This window comes from Copadichromis virginalis, linkage group LG12, assembly GCF_057382275.1.
Source record: "Copadichromis virginalis isolate Kocher_CV1m ecotype Utaka linkage group LG12, C_Virginalis_male_GT1.1, whole genome shotgun sequence".
Classification (NCBI taxonomy): Eukaryota; Metazoa; Chordata; class Actinopteri; order Cichliformes; family Cichlidae; genus Copadichromis; species Copadichromis virginalis.
This window is the reverse complement of record NC_140629.1, coordinates 39,981,574-39,992,827: the sequence shown is the minus strand read 5'-3', so window position 1 is coordinate 39,992,827 and position 11,254 is coordinate 39,981,574. Positions and strand designations below refer to the sequence as shown.

The 11,254-nt window shown below is 49.4% G+C and overlaps 1 pseudogene; it reads left to right on the top strand.

The window, feature by feature from the left end:
- Positions 1-7,576: 7,576 nt before the first annotated feature.
- On the top strand, positions 7,577-10,678 carry LOC146697673 (uncharacterized; annotated as a pseudogene).
- Positions 10,679-11,254: the final 576 nt, after the last annotated feature.

The following is an 11,254-nucleotide window of genomic DNA, read 5'->3' as shown; positions in this document are numbered from 1 at the left end:
TTTTAGTTCTCCCAGTTTAGGTGTCTTTAGTTGTTTGTTATGCCCCACTGTTTGTTTGCCACTACACCTCTGTAAATAAAACCACCGGTATCTCATCCACTGCCTGCATCTTGGGTCCTCCTTCTATATCCACACGGCTCGCCTCGGCAGCCGTGACAGTACGAACCGGCCAACATGGACCCAGCAGCATTCGCACCTACCCAGGAGTTTCGGGAGGAGGTAACCGACACGGTCGCAAGGTTGGTAAACCTGTGGCTCGAGCAGGAGGAAGAAGAGTTCCACCGCACTGTAGAAGCCAGGCTACAGCAGCTACTCTCTGCGCACTCCTGGCTGCTAGACTCGCTTCACCCGCTGGCACGGGACTTCCTCCTTCATGAGCTGCACCTTCGCCCTCCAGCCGCTACCGCTTCCCAACCCAGCCTGGCGGTGAAGATTTTGCCCGGCCTGGCGGTGAAGATTTTGCCCGGCCCGCCGGAGGTTTTGCCCGGCCCGCCGGAGGTTTCGCCCGGGAGGAAGCGACGATCGCGCCGTCGGCGCGTCGCCCCACAGCCGGAGAGTAGGACTTCGGAACTGCCGGCTGTGGTGAGTGGAAAAGACACTCCGTCTGTTTCGCCAGCTCGAATGACTGTTCATTCCGGGGCTGTGTTTGTTGAGCCAGCCGCCCGGCCGGAAGCTCAGTTAGCCGCCCGGCCGGAAGCCCAGTCGCCACCTCCGCCACATTCAGCCTCACAATCCATAGCTCAATTACAGTCACAGCCAGACTTATTACAAACCCTGTTACAATCCATGGCCCAGTCAGTAGCCCGGTTAGCAGAAGAATCATTAGCTTTATCCTCAGTTCAGCCTCCTGTTCAGCAGTCACCAGCCCTGCATCCTGTGTCAGTTGCTCCACCACCTGTTCAGCCATCACCTTCACCTACTCCTCCTGTACAGCAAGCCATGTCAGTCCAACCCATAACGGACAGTTCAACAACTCCGTACTCTAAGCAGAGAGACAAACCCAAGAACAATGTCAACATTCCTCAAAGGCTGGCCAGTTCTGAGACTGAGATGCACTCCAGGGCCTCCCCAGAGGCTGGGTTTCAGCCCCCATCAGACTCTGGACCCCTGGAGTTTAAGAAGCCAGCTGAGGACTGCACAGAGCTGTCGCTGTCTGAGCAGGGTCAATGCTCTGCGCAGCTGCAGGCCGCTATGTGTTTGCCAGAGGCCCGTGTGCCTGCTGGTCCTGTTCTGTCCCTGCCAGAGGCCCGTGTGCCTGCTGGTCCTGTTGCGTTCCTGCCAGAGGCCCGTGTGCCTGCTGGTCCTGTTGCGTTCCTGCCAGAGGTCTCCGCACCTGCTGGTTCTGTTCTGTGTGTGCCAGGGGCTCCAGTGCCCACTGGTTCTGAGACTGTTTTTGCTGGGGGGCCCGAGGAGCCCGTCCAGCCATCTGCCTCGTCAGCTGGGGGGCCCGAGGAGCCCGTCCAGCCTCCTTTCTCGTCAGCTGGGGGGCCCGAGGAGCCCATCCAGCCACCAGCTGCTCCACCAGCAGCCTCATCCACGCTTGCAGCAGCAGTTTCATCCATGCCGCCATCTGCTGCAGCGCCTCCGTCTGCATCCTCCACGCCGTTGCCTGGCCCGGCCTCTGCTGCATCCTCCACGCCGTCGCCTGGTCCGGATTCAGCATCCTCAGCGTCGCCTGGTCCAGCGCATGCTTCGGCTTCATCCGCTTCACCTGGTCCAGCCACTGCTTCATCCTCGCCTGGTCCAGCCACTGCTTCATCCTCGCCTGGTCCAGCCTCCGTGTCTTCATCCTCGCCTGGTCCAGCCTCCGCATCACCTGCAGTGGCCTCCTCTTCAGCTTCCTCATCAGCTGCTTTGCCTGGTCCAGCTTCAGCTTCCTCATCAGCTGCTTTGCCTGGTCCAGCTTCAGCATCCTCATCAGCTGCTTTGCCTGGTCCAGCTTCAGCATCCTCATCAGCTGCTTTGCCTGGTCCGGCCTCCGCTTCTGCTTCAGCCTCGTCTGGTCCAGCCTCTGCATCCCCGTCTGGTCCAGCCTCTGCATCCCCGTCTGGTCCAGCCTCTGCATCCTCATCGTCTGGTCCAGCCTCTGCATCCTCATCGTCTGGTCCAGCCTCTGCGTCTTCATCCTCGTCTGGTCCAGCCTCTGCGTCTTCATCCTCGTCTGGTCCAGCCTCTGCGTCTTCATCCTCGTCTGGTCCAGCCTCTGTGTCTTCATCCTCGTCTGGTCCAGCCTCTGTGTCTTCATCCTCGTCTGGTCCGGCTTCAGCCTCCTCATCAGCAGCGTCGCCTGGCCCGGCTTCAGCCTCCTCATCAGCTGCTGCCTCGTCTGGTCCAGCCTCCGCTTCAGCTTCCGCCTCGTCTGGTCCAGCCTCCGCTTCACCTGGGGCTGCAGGGGCCACGCAGCCTTCAGGTCCCCTACTACCACCTCCACATCGTCGGTCATCTGCCTGGCCGCCTGTTGGGCATCTCCGCCACCGTGGACGCCCTCCTGAACGCCGCCACTGCCTTCCACGTGGCCGGCCTCCGGACTTGTTTCCACGCCGCTGTTGCCGTCCGCACGGTCGGCCCCCAGAACTGTTTCCACGCCGCTGTTGCCGTCCGCACGGTCGGCCCCCAGAACTGTTTCCACGCCACTGCCTACTGCGTGGCTGGCATCGGGACCGGCCCCGCTGCCGTTCGCATGGTCGGCCTCCTGAACTTGACCATCTGGGCCTTTTGGACTCTGTCCCTCCGTCCTGGGCCCCCTCCGCCCACCCTGGTCGGGTGTTTTTCTTTTTTGGTTTTGGTCCGTTTTTGTGTTTCTGCTGGGCTGTCTGGAGCCTGCCCTTGAGGGGGGGGGTACTGTCATGGTCCTGGGTCGGTGACCCAGCGCTTTTAGTTATCATTTTCTAGTTTATGATGATGATGATTATTATTGTTTGAGTTCTGCGTGTTATATTTTCGATCTGCCTCTGAGTCTGCATCTGAATCTGTCTGTTTAGTTCAATGTCTTGTCTGGTTCCATGTATCTGAGTTTCCTGTTTTATTGTGAAGGTCCGCGTCGTATGTGAGTGTGATCAGTTTACGTTTCCCCTGTCCCGTCAGCCCAGATTCCTCCCAGCTGTGTTGCCCTCCTGTCTCTCATCCCCTGATTACTGGTGTGTGTATTTAAGCCCTGTGTGTTCTCCTGCCTGTTGCCGGTTTGTCTGTGTTCCTCCGTGTCAGTCTGTGTAACTCTGTGTCAGTCTGTTACCCTGTGTTCCACGGAGTCCTGTTCCTCGTCTGCGTCTCTCTGCTATTCATCATCCGTTGTCATATGCTCCCAGGTCTGTTATTTTAGTTCTCCCAGTTTAGGTGTCTTTAGTTGTTTGTTATGCCCCACTGTTTGTTTGCCACTACACCTCTGTAAATAAAACCACCGGTATCTCATCCACTGCCTGCATCTTGGGTCCTCCTTCTATATCCACACGGCTCGCCTCGGCAGCCGTGACACGTGCAGCGTTTAAAGCGTGGAAGTACTGACCTTACTTTGAGTAATACCCCAATATCACGTCCAAAGTATGTGAATGCATGAGGTTGAGTGACAGCTTCAGGTTTTTGCGTTTGTTTCTTGAGATAGGCACAGGTCCCAGCTGTTAATTTCACAGTTAACAGCAGCATGAATAAAAGGTTTTGTCCTCTGGGAGAAGCTTGTCTTAGACTCATTGTCATTACATGCTTTCCTCCTGACTTCTCTGTGTGTGCAAAGCATTTGTAACAGCAACTAAGATGTCTGTTGTTTCTAAATTCAAGTTTTCAGAAAATAAGTTGTCATCTTTCTTTTTATAGCACATTTAAAGGACATCGAGTGTCGGCCAAGTGCTGAACAGAGGGATAATATAATCAGATAAAAAGAGTTAAAATAGATAAGATGGAAACATCATAGAAAACATTGTAAGACATCCAAATATGTTTGTAAAGTCTGACAGCACCGATGTCAACTTCGGCCTCCTTAACATCCGCTCGCTTACGAGCAGAGATGGGCAGAGATGATTACTTTTTTCAAGTAACGAGTAAAGTAAGGGATTACTATTGCAAAAACGGTAATTAGATTACCGTTACTTTCCCGTAGGAACGCTGCGTTACTGCGTTACTAAAACCGTGTTTTTTTGCGAGAACGTCTAATGACAGTGACGTAAGCGAGTGCGACGGTCGTGACAACAGCTGTGTGCAGATCAACAATGGATCATATATCGAGTGCAGAGAGAGTATGAGCGTGCAGCGTTTAAAGCGTGGAAGTACTGACCTTACTTTGAGTTTGATTCCATAAAAAGTGACAAAAACATTAGTGTCCGCTGTGCGTGGGAAGAAAACTTCTTTTTACAGCGAAAAAACCCCTAAACTTCCAACAAGCACCGAGTAGCTACGACGTAATGGGAAACTCACAGAGAAACTCACGGATTCTTCCACTGACCGCGGCACACCTGCACCAGGGTAAACCTCCGCCTACCCCACTCCTGCTTTACAGGTGAAAATAGAGCAACAGGACCGCTGAGTCTTTGACTTTATTTATTTTCTGCTGTGTTTTACTTGCATCTATTTGAAAGACTGAGTGTAAACACAAAAACTTTTTTATTTTATGTGCTGGAATGTGCAGAAAATAGGTTTAAATGTTAAACTAATTTCTTCCAGTCAGAGAATGTTGCATATAATTAAATTTTTGCTTGATGCATAAAGTTAAAAGATTAAAACTAATAAAACAAGTTTTAAAAAGAGACTTTTCCATTTGATTACATTTTGTATGATGGATTATGTAGAAAAAGTAGAATTGGGCTGAAAGATCTATCGCTTTATCACCTCTTCAGGTTGTAAATCGTGTTTTTAAAAAGTAACTAAGTAACTAAGTAATTAATTACTTTTGAAAATAAGTAATCAGTAAAGTAGCGGGATTACTTTTTTTGGGGGGGGGAAGTAATCAGTAATTAGTTACTGATTACTTTTTTCAAGTAACTTGACCAACACTGGTGGCGACCGTGCTCCGGTGGAAAACCGCAGCACTCACCTGGACCATGACATGAAATAATAGTAGAATTACAAAGAAACAGATCAGTGGACTGTCAGTACATATCAGTTCATACAGATGGCACATTTCATAGTCCTTTCGTGTATCTTTAACGTACACCATGTTACTCTGTTTGTGTCGGGGACCCGATCCTTGGGGTGGACCAGTTTTTGGCGCAGCGTGTTTTGGGCTTTAAAAGCCACAGAGACGCGGTGTTTAGAAAAAATGCGTCTCAACTCCTCGATACTCCTGACACGTACGGGATCACTACAGGTTTTCGCTTAGGCAGCGGTTACTCCCGTTACTCCCCAACACTGATGGTAGTCATGTGACTGATCCTTTTATTTAGCAAAACGGTGATTAATAGTTAAATGTTATTGTAGAGGAGCACAGGCACACATGAAAAAAAAACTGCCTCAAGAAAAGGGCAGGTTTTCAAAGCCCCCCACCCCCACCCTGCATGTACCGGTGGAGGATCAGAAAAACAAACCCACATCCAGCATGTCTGGGCAGAGCTTCTATACAACTGATAAGGACTTCGATAGAACAGGAATGTAAATCAGGAGGCTGGATCAGGTCACGGACAGCTGACTGTACCACGCTTCGTTCTCAGCAACGACCTGCAGCTGATTTCACAACATCAAGCAGCAGGTAGAGAGTGTGAGCTCTTTTCTACAGCTGCATATGAAAAGAACATGAAACCATAAAGAAAGCTTCATGGACTGATCCTCAAATAGCACCTCTCTACTCTATTTGAGGACTCTACCAAAAGCCTCATTCACTCTCTGTCACTCACACACTGATAGCTCACCTGCTCACAATCAAAGCTTTGAGCAGGTACTTCAAAGGTGACAGGACCATTCCCACCAACATACAGCTGGACCATTCAGCTCATATTGATAAAGACAGTGATGGGCCGATCAACACAGAGGTGGATGAGGATGTTAGCCCTGCTTGTTTGAAGAAATGACTCCAATTATCAACGTTTTAATTCAAGTGACCACTACAGAGGAAATGCAGGCATGAAAGGTCCAGCTGCAGCCCTCCATGGTGCAGCTCAGTGTTTCCACCTGACATGCCTGTTGTCTGCTGTCAAACACAGGTGTTAAGTATTGCTTATGACTCAACTGTAGAGGAAATACACAATTTTGCAAATGTCATTAGAAATTAATCACAAAAAGCACAAAGGTCTTTCTTTGAATGAAAAATCAATGTTTTCTGTCTTTGAACCATAAACAATCAGGATATACGATTTGATACGCAGGATCCAGAAAATATATTCTTTTTACTATTTTACTCTCATCATGCAGTCTTTGTAGTTCGTAGGCAGTGTCAGTGGAATCAAAAACAGATTCTTTGGAAAAGAGGAATCACGTCCAAAGTATGTGAATGCATGAGGTTGAGTGACAGCTTCAGGTTTTTGTGTTTGTTTCTTGAGATAGGCACAGGTCCCAGCTGTTAATTTCACAGTTAACAGCAGCATGAATAAAAGGTTTTGTCCTCTGGGAGAAGCTTGTCTTAGACTCATTGTCATTACATGCTTTCCTCCTGACTTCTCTGTGTGTGCAAAGCATTTGTAACAGCAACTAAGATGTCTGTTGTTTCTAAATTCAAGTTTTCAGAAAATAAGTTGTCATCTTTCTTTTTATAGCACATTTAAAGGACATCGAGTGTCGGCCAAGTGCTGAACAGAGGGATAATATAATCAGATAAAAAGAGTTAAAATAGATAAGATGGAAACATCATAGAAAACATTGTAAGACATCCAAATATGTTTGTAAAGTCTGACAGCACCGATGTCAACTTCGGCCTCCTTAACATCCGCTCGCTTACGAGCAGAGATGGGCAGAGATGATTACTTTTTTCAAGTAACGAGTAAAGTAAGGGATTACTATTGCAAAAACGGTAATTAGATTACCGTTACTTTCCCGTAGGAACGCTGCGTTACTGCGTTACTAAAACCGTGATTTTTTGCGAGAATGTCTCATGACAGTGACGTAAGCGAGTGCGACGGTCGTGACAACAGCTGTGTGCAGATCAACAGTGGATCATATATCGAGTGCGGGAGAGAGTATGAGCGTGCAGCGTTTAAAGCGTGGAAGTACTGACCTTACTTTGACTTTGATTCCATAAAAAGTGACAAAAACATTAGTGTCCGCTGTGCGTGGGAAGAAAACTTCTTTTTACAGCGAAAAAAACCCCTAAACTTCCAACAAGCACCGAGTAGCTACGACATAATGGGAAACTCACAGAGAAACTCGCGGATTCTTCCACTGACCGCAGCACACCTGCACCAGGGTAACCCTCCGCCTGCCCCACTCCTGCTTTACAGGTGAAAATAGAGCAACAGGACCGCTGAGTCTTTGACTTTATTTATTTTTTATTTGGACTACGAGTAAGACATGTATCTGCGGCAAGCTGTGTAAGAACCAGCGTGGCCTAAAGGTCCATCAGGCTAGAATGAAATGTTTGGAGCGGGAGAGTGAGGTGCAACGCACAGGTCCTGAACCTGGTGAGACGCAGGAGGAGCCCGGCCAGGAGGCACCCCACAGAGCCCAGTCCCTCCATGCACTGGACTCTTCCAATCCAAGCAGTGTAGTTCCACAACAGCGGATTAAGTGGCCCCCAGCCAGCAGCCGGAGCGAGTGGCAGAAGTTTGATGAGGATGTCTCCAACATCATACAAGCTGTGGCCAAAAGAGATGCCGACAGCAGGCTTAAAACAATGACCACCATCATAGTCAGCTACGCCTCAGAAAGGTTCGGCCTGATCGAGAAGTGTAACAACAAGACCCCTTACACCATGAACCGCAGGGCCATGAAGATTCATCAACTGCGCCAGGAGCTCAGGAGCCTTAAGAAGCAGTTCAAGAACGCTGATGCGGAGGAGAAGCAAGCTTTAGAGGAACTGCATAACATCTTGCGGAAGAAGTTGATTACCCTCCGTAGAGCAGAATGGCACAGAAGGCGAGGAAGAGAGAGAGCCAGGAAACGTGCAGCTTTTATTGCTGATCCCTTTCGCTTTTCCAAACAATTGCTTGGGGTTAAGCGAAGTGGGCAGTTGGAGTGCTCAGCAGAGGAGGTGAATAACTTCCTTCATGAGACAATGAGTGACCCATTGAGGGAACAAGACTTGGGACCAAACAAAGCTCTCATCAACCCTGCCCCACCATCAGCAGAGTTCAAGTTGACGGAGCCAAGTTTGAAGGAGGTGTGTGAGGTCATCAAAGCAGCCCGCTCAGCATCCTCCCCAGGTCCCAGTGGCGTACCCTACCTTGTCTATAAGCGCTGCCCAGAGCTGCTTCGCCACCTGTGGAAGATCTTAAAGGTGATATGGCGGAGAGGGAGAGTTGCTGATCAGTGGAGGTGCGCAGAGGGAGTCTGGATTCCCAAAGAGGAGGATTCGAAAAACATAAACCAGTTTCGGAGCATCTCGCTATTGAGCGTGGAGGGGAAGGTGTTTTTTAGCATTGTCTCCCGGAGATTGACCGAGTTTCTCCTTAGAAACAATTACATTGATCCATCAGTTCAGAAGGGGGGGATCCCAGGAGTTCCTGGTTGCCTAGAGCACACTGGTGTAGTTACACACCTTATAAGAGAAGCCCATGAGAACAGAGGCGACCTAGCTGTATTGTGGCTGGACCTGACTAATGCGTATGGGTCGATCCCACACAAACTGGTTGAGCATGCTTTACACCTCCACCATGTTCCCAGCAAGATCAAGGACCTGATCCTGGACTATTACGCCAATTTCAGGCTTAGGGTCACTTCTAGGGCAGTTACTTCAGACTGGCACCGACTCGGGAAAGGTATAATAACAGGCTGTACCATCTCAGTTACGCTCTTTGCCCTGGCAATGAACATGGTGGTAAAGGCTGCGGAGGTGGAGTGCAGAGGGCCGTTAACAAGGTCAGGTGTTCGTCAGCCCCCTATCAGAGCCTATATGGATGACCTCACCATTACAACATCATCAGTTCCCGGGTGTAGGTGGATCTTGCAAGGTCTTGAGAGACTCATCTCATGGGCAAGGATGAGTTTTAAACCTTCCAAGTCAAGATCGATGGTACTGAAGAAGGGCAAGGTGACGGACAAGTTCCGGTTCTCAATTTCAGGAACCATTATTCCATCCATAACGGAACAACCAGTTAAGAGCTTGGGGAAACTCTTTGACTCCAGCCTGAAAGACTCTACTGCTATTCAGAAGGCAAATGAGGAGCTGGGAGCGTGGCTTATTAAGGTGGATAAGTCCGGCCTGCCTGGAAGATTTAAAGCCTGGATCTACCAGCATTCAATCCTGCCCCGAATCCTGTGGCCCTTGCTTGTCTATACAGTTCCAATAACTACTGTGGAATCCCTTGAAAGAAAGATCAGTGGCTTTCTTCGTAAGTGGCTGGGACTTCCCCGCAGTCTCACCAGCGCTGCCTTGTATGGGACAAGCAACAGCGTGCAGTTACCCTTCAGTGGTCTCACAGAAGAGTTCAAGGTGGCTCGCACACGAGAAGCCCTACAGTACAGAGATTCTAAAGACTGCAAGGTGGCATTAGCAGGTATTGAGGTAAGGACAGGAAGAAAGTGGAAGGCTGAGAAGGCAGTTGAGGTGGCGGAGTCACGCCTAAGGCAGAAAACACTGATGGGGGTCTTAGCAACAGGGGGAGCAGGCTTGGGGTATGTCCCAAAGGCCCAGGTCAGCAGGGCACAGGGAAAGGAGAGACGCCAGCTACTCCAGGAAGAGGTCCGAGCAGGTGTGGAGGAGGAGCGAGTAAGTAGAGCTGTAGGCCTTAAGCGGCAGGGAGCATGGACAAGGTGGGAGAGCACCTTGCAGCGCAAGGTCACCTGGGCAAACATCATGCAGGCAGACTTCCACCGGATCCGATTCCTAGTGCAGGCAGTATACGACACTCTGCCAAGCCCAGCAAACCTCCATCTGTGGGGAAAGAGCGAGACACCTGCCTGTCCCCTGTGCTCTGGAAGAGGGACCCTAGAACACCTCCTTAGCAGCTGCCCAAGGGCCCTGGCCGATGATCGGTATCGTTGGCGGCACGACCAGGTGCTCAGAGTAGTTGCTGAAAAGATTGCCTCAGCAATCAGCACCAGCAAGCATCATCATGCTCCGAGGAAGGCAATCTCTTTATTAAGGCTGGAGAGAAACCCCAGGTGCGCCCACATTTGACAACTGGCCTCCTCAACACAGCCTCTGATTGGCAGCTACAGGCTGACCTGGGTAAACAACTAAAGTTCCCTCAGAACATTGCAGAAACATCACTCCGGCTAGACATGATAATTATTTCTGAGGCCTCAAAACAGCTGATCATGCTGGAACTCACAGTGCCCTGGGAAGAGCGGATTGAGGAGGCCAATGAAAGGAAACGAGGAAAGTACCAGGAACTAGTGCAGGAGTGCAGGGGAAGGGGCTGGAAGACTTTCTATGAGCCCATAGAAGTGGGTTGTAGGGGCTTTGCAGGACGATCACTCTGCAAAGCCCTAGGGCGGCTGGGCGTGGCTGGGGCAGCCAAGAAGAGGGCCATCCAGGCTGTGAGTGAAGCGGCAGAGAAAGCCACAAGGTGGCTGTGGATCAAGAGGGCTGATCCGTGGGTAGCTACTAGTACGCAAGTCGGGGCTTGATCACCCCCGGCTGGGTCGCCTGGGCGAGGGTGTATGATGTTGTGAGACCCGAAACACCTGATGACCCTAGGATACATCACTGAAGATGCGTACCAGTGCATCCAGGAGATGTGTCTTTATAATTTTCTGCTGGGTTTTACTTGCATCTATTTGAAAGACTGAGTGTAAACACACAAAATATTTTATTTTATGTGCTGGAATGTGCAGAAAATAGGTTTCAATGTTAAACTAATTTCTTCCAGTCAGAGAATGTTGCATATAATTAAATTTTTGCTTGATGCATAAAGTTAAAAGATTAAAACTAATAAAACAAGTTTTAAAAAGAGACTTTTCCATTTGATTACATTTTGTATGATGGATTATGTAGGAAGTAGAATTGGGCTGAAAGATCTATCGCTTTATCACCTCTTCAGGTTGTAAATCGTGTTTTTAAAAGTAACTAAGTAACTAAGTAATTAATTACTTTTGAAAATAAGTAATCAGTAAAGTAACGGGATTACTTTTTTGGGGAAGTAATCAGTAATTAGTTACTGATTACTTTTTTCAAGTAACTTGACCAACACTGCTTACAAGCAAGGGTCATCTAGTTCGGGATCTACTCACGGATCGTAAG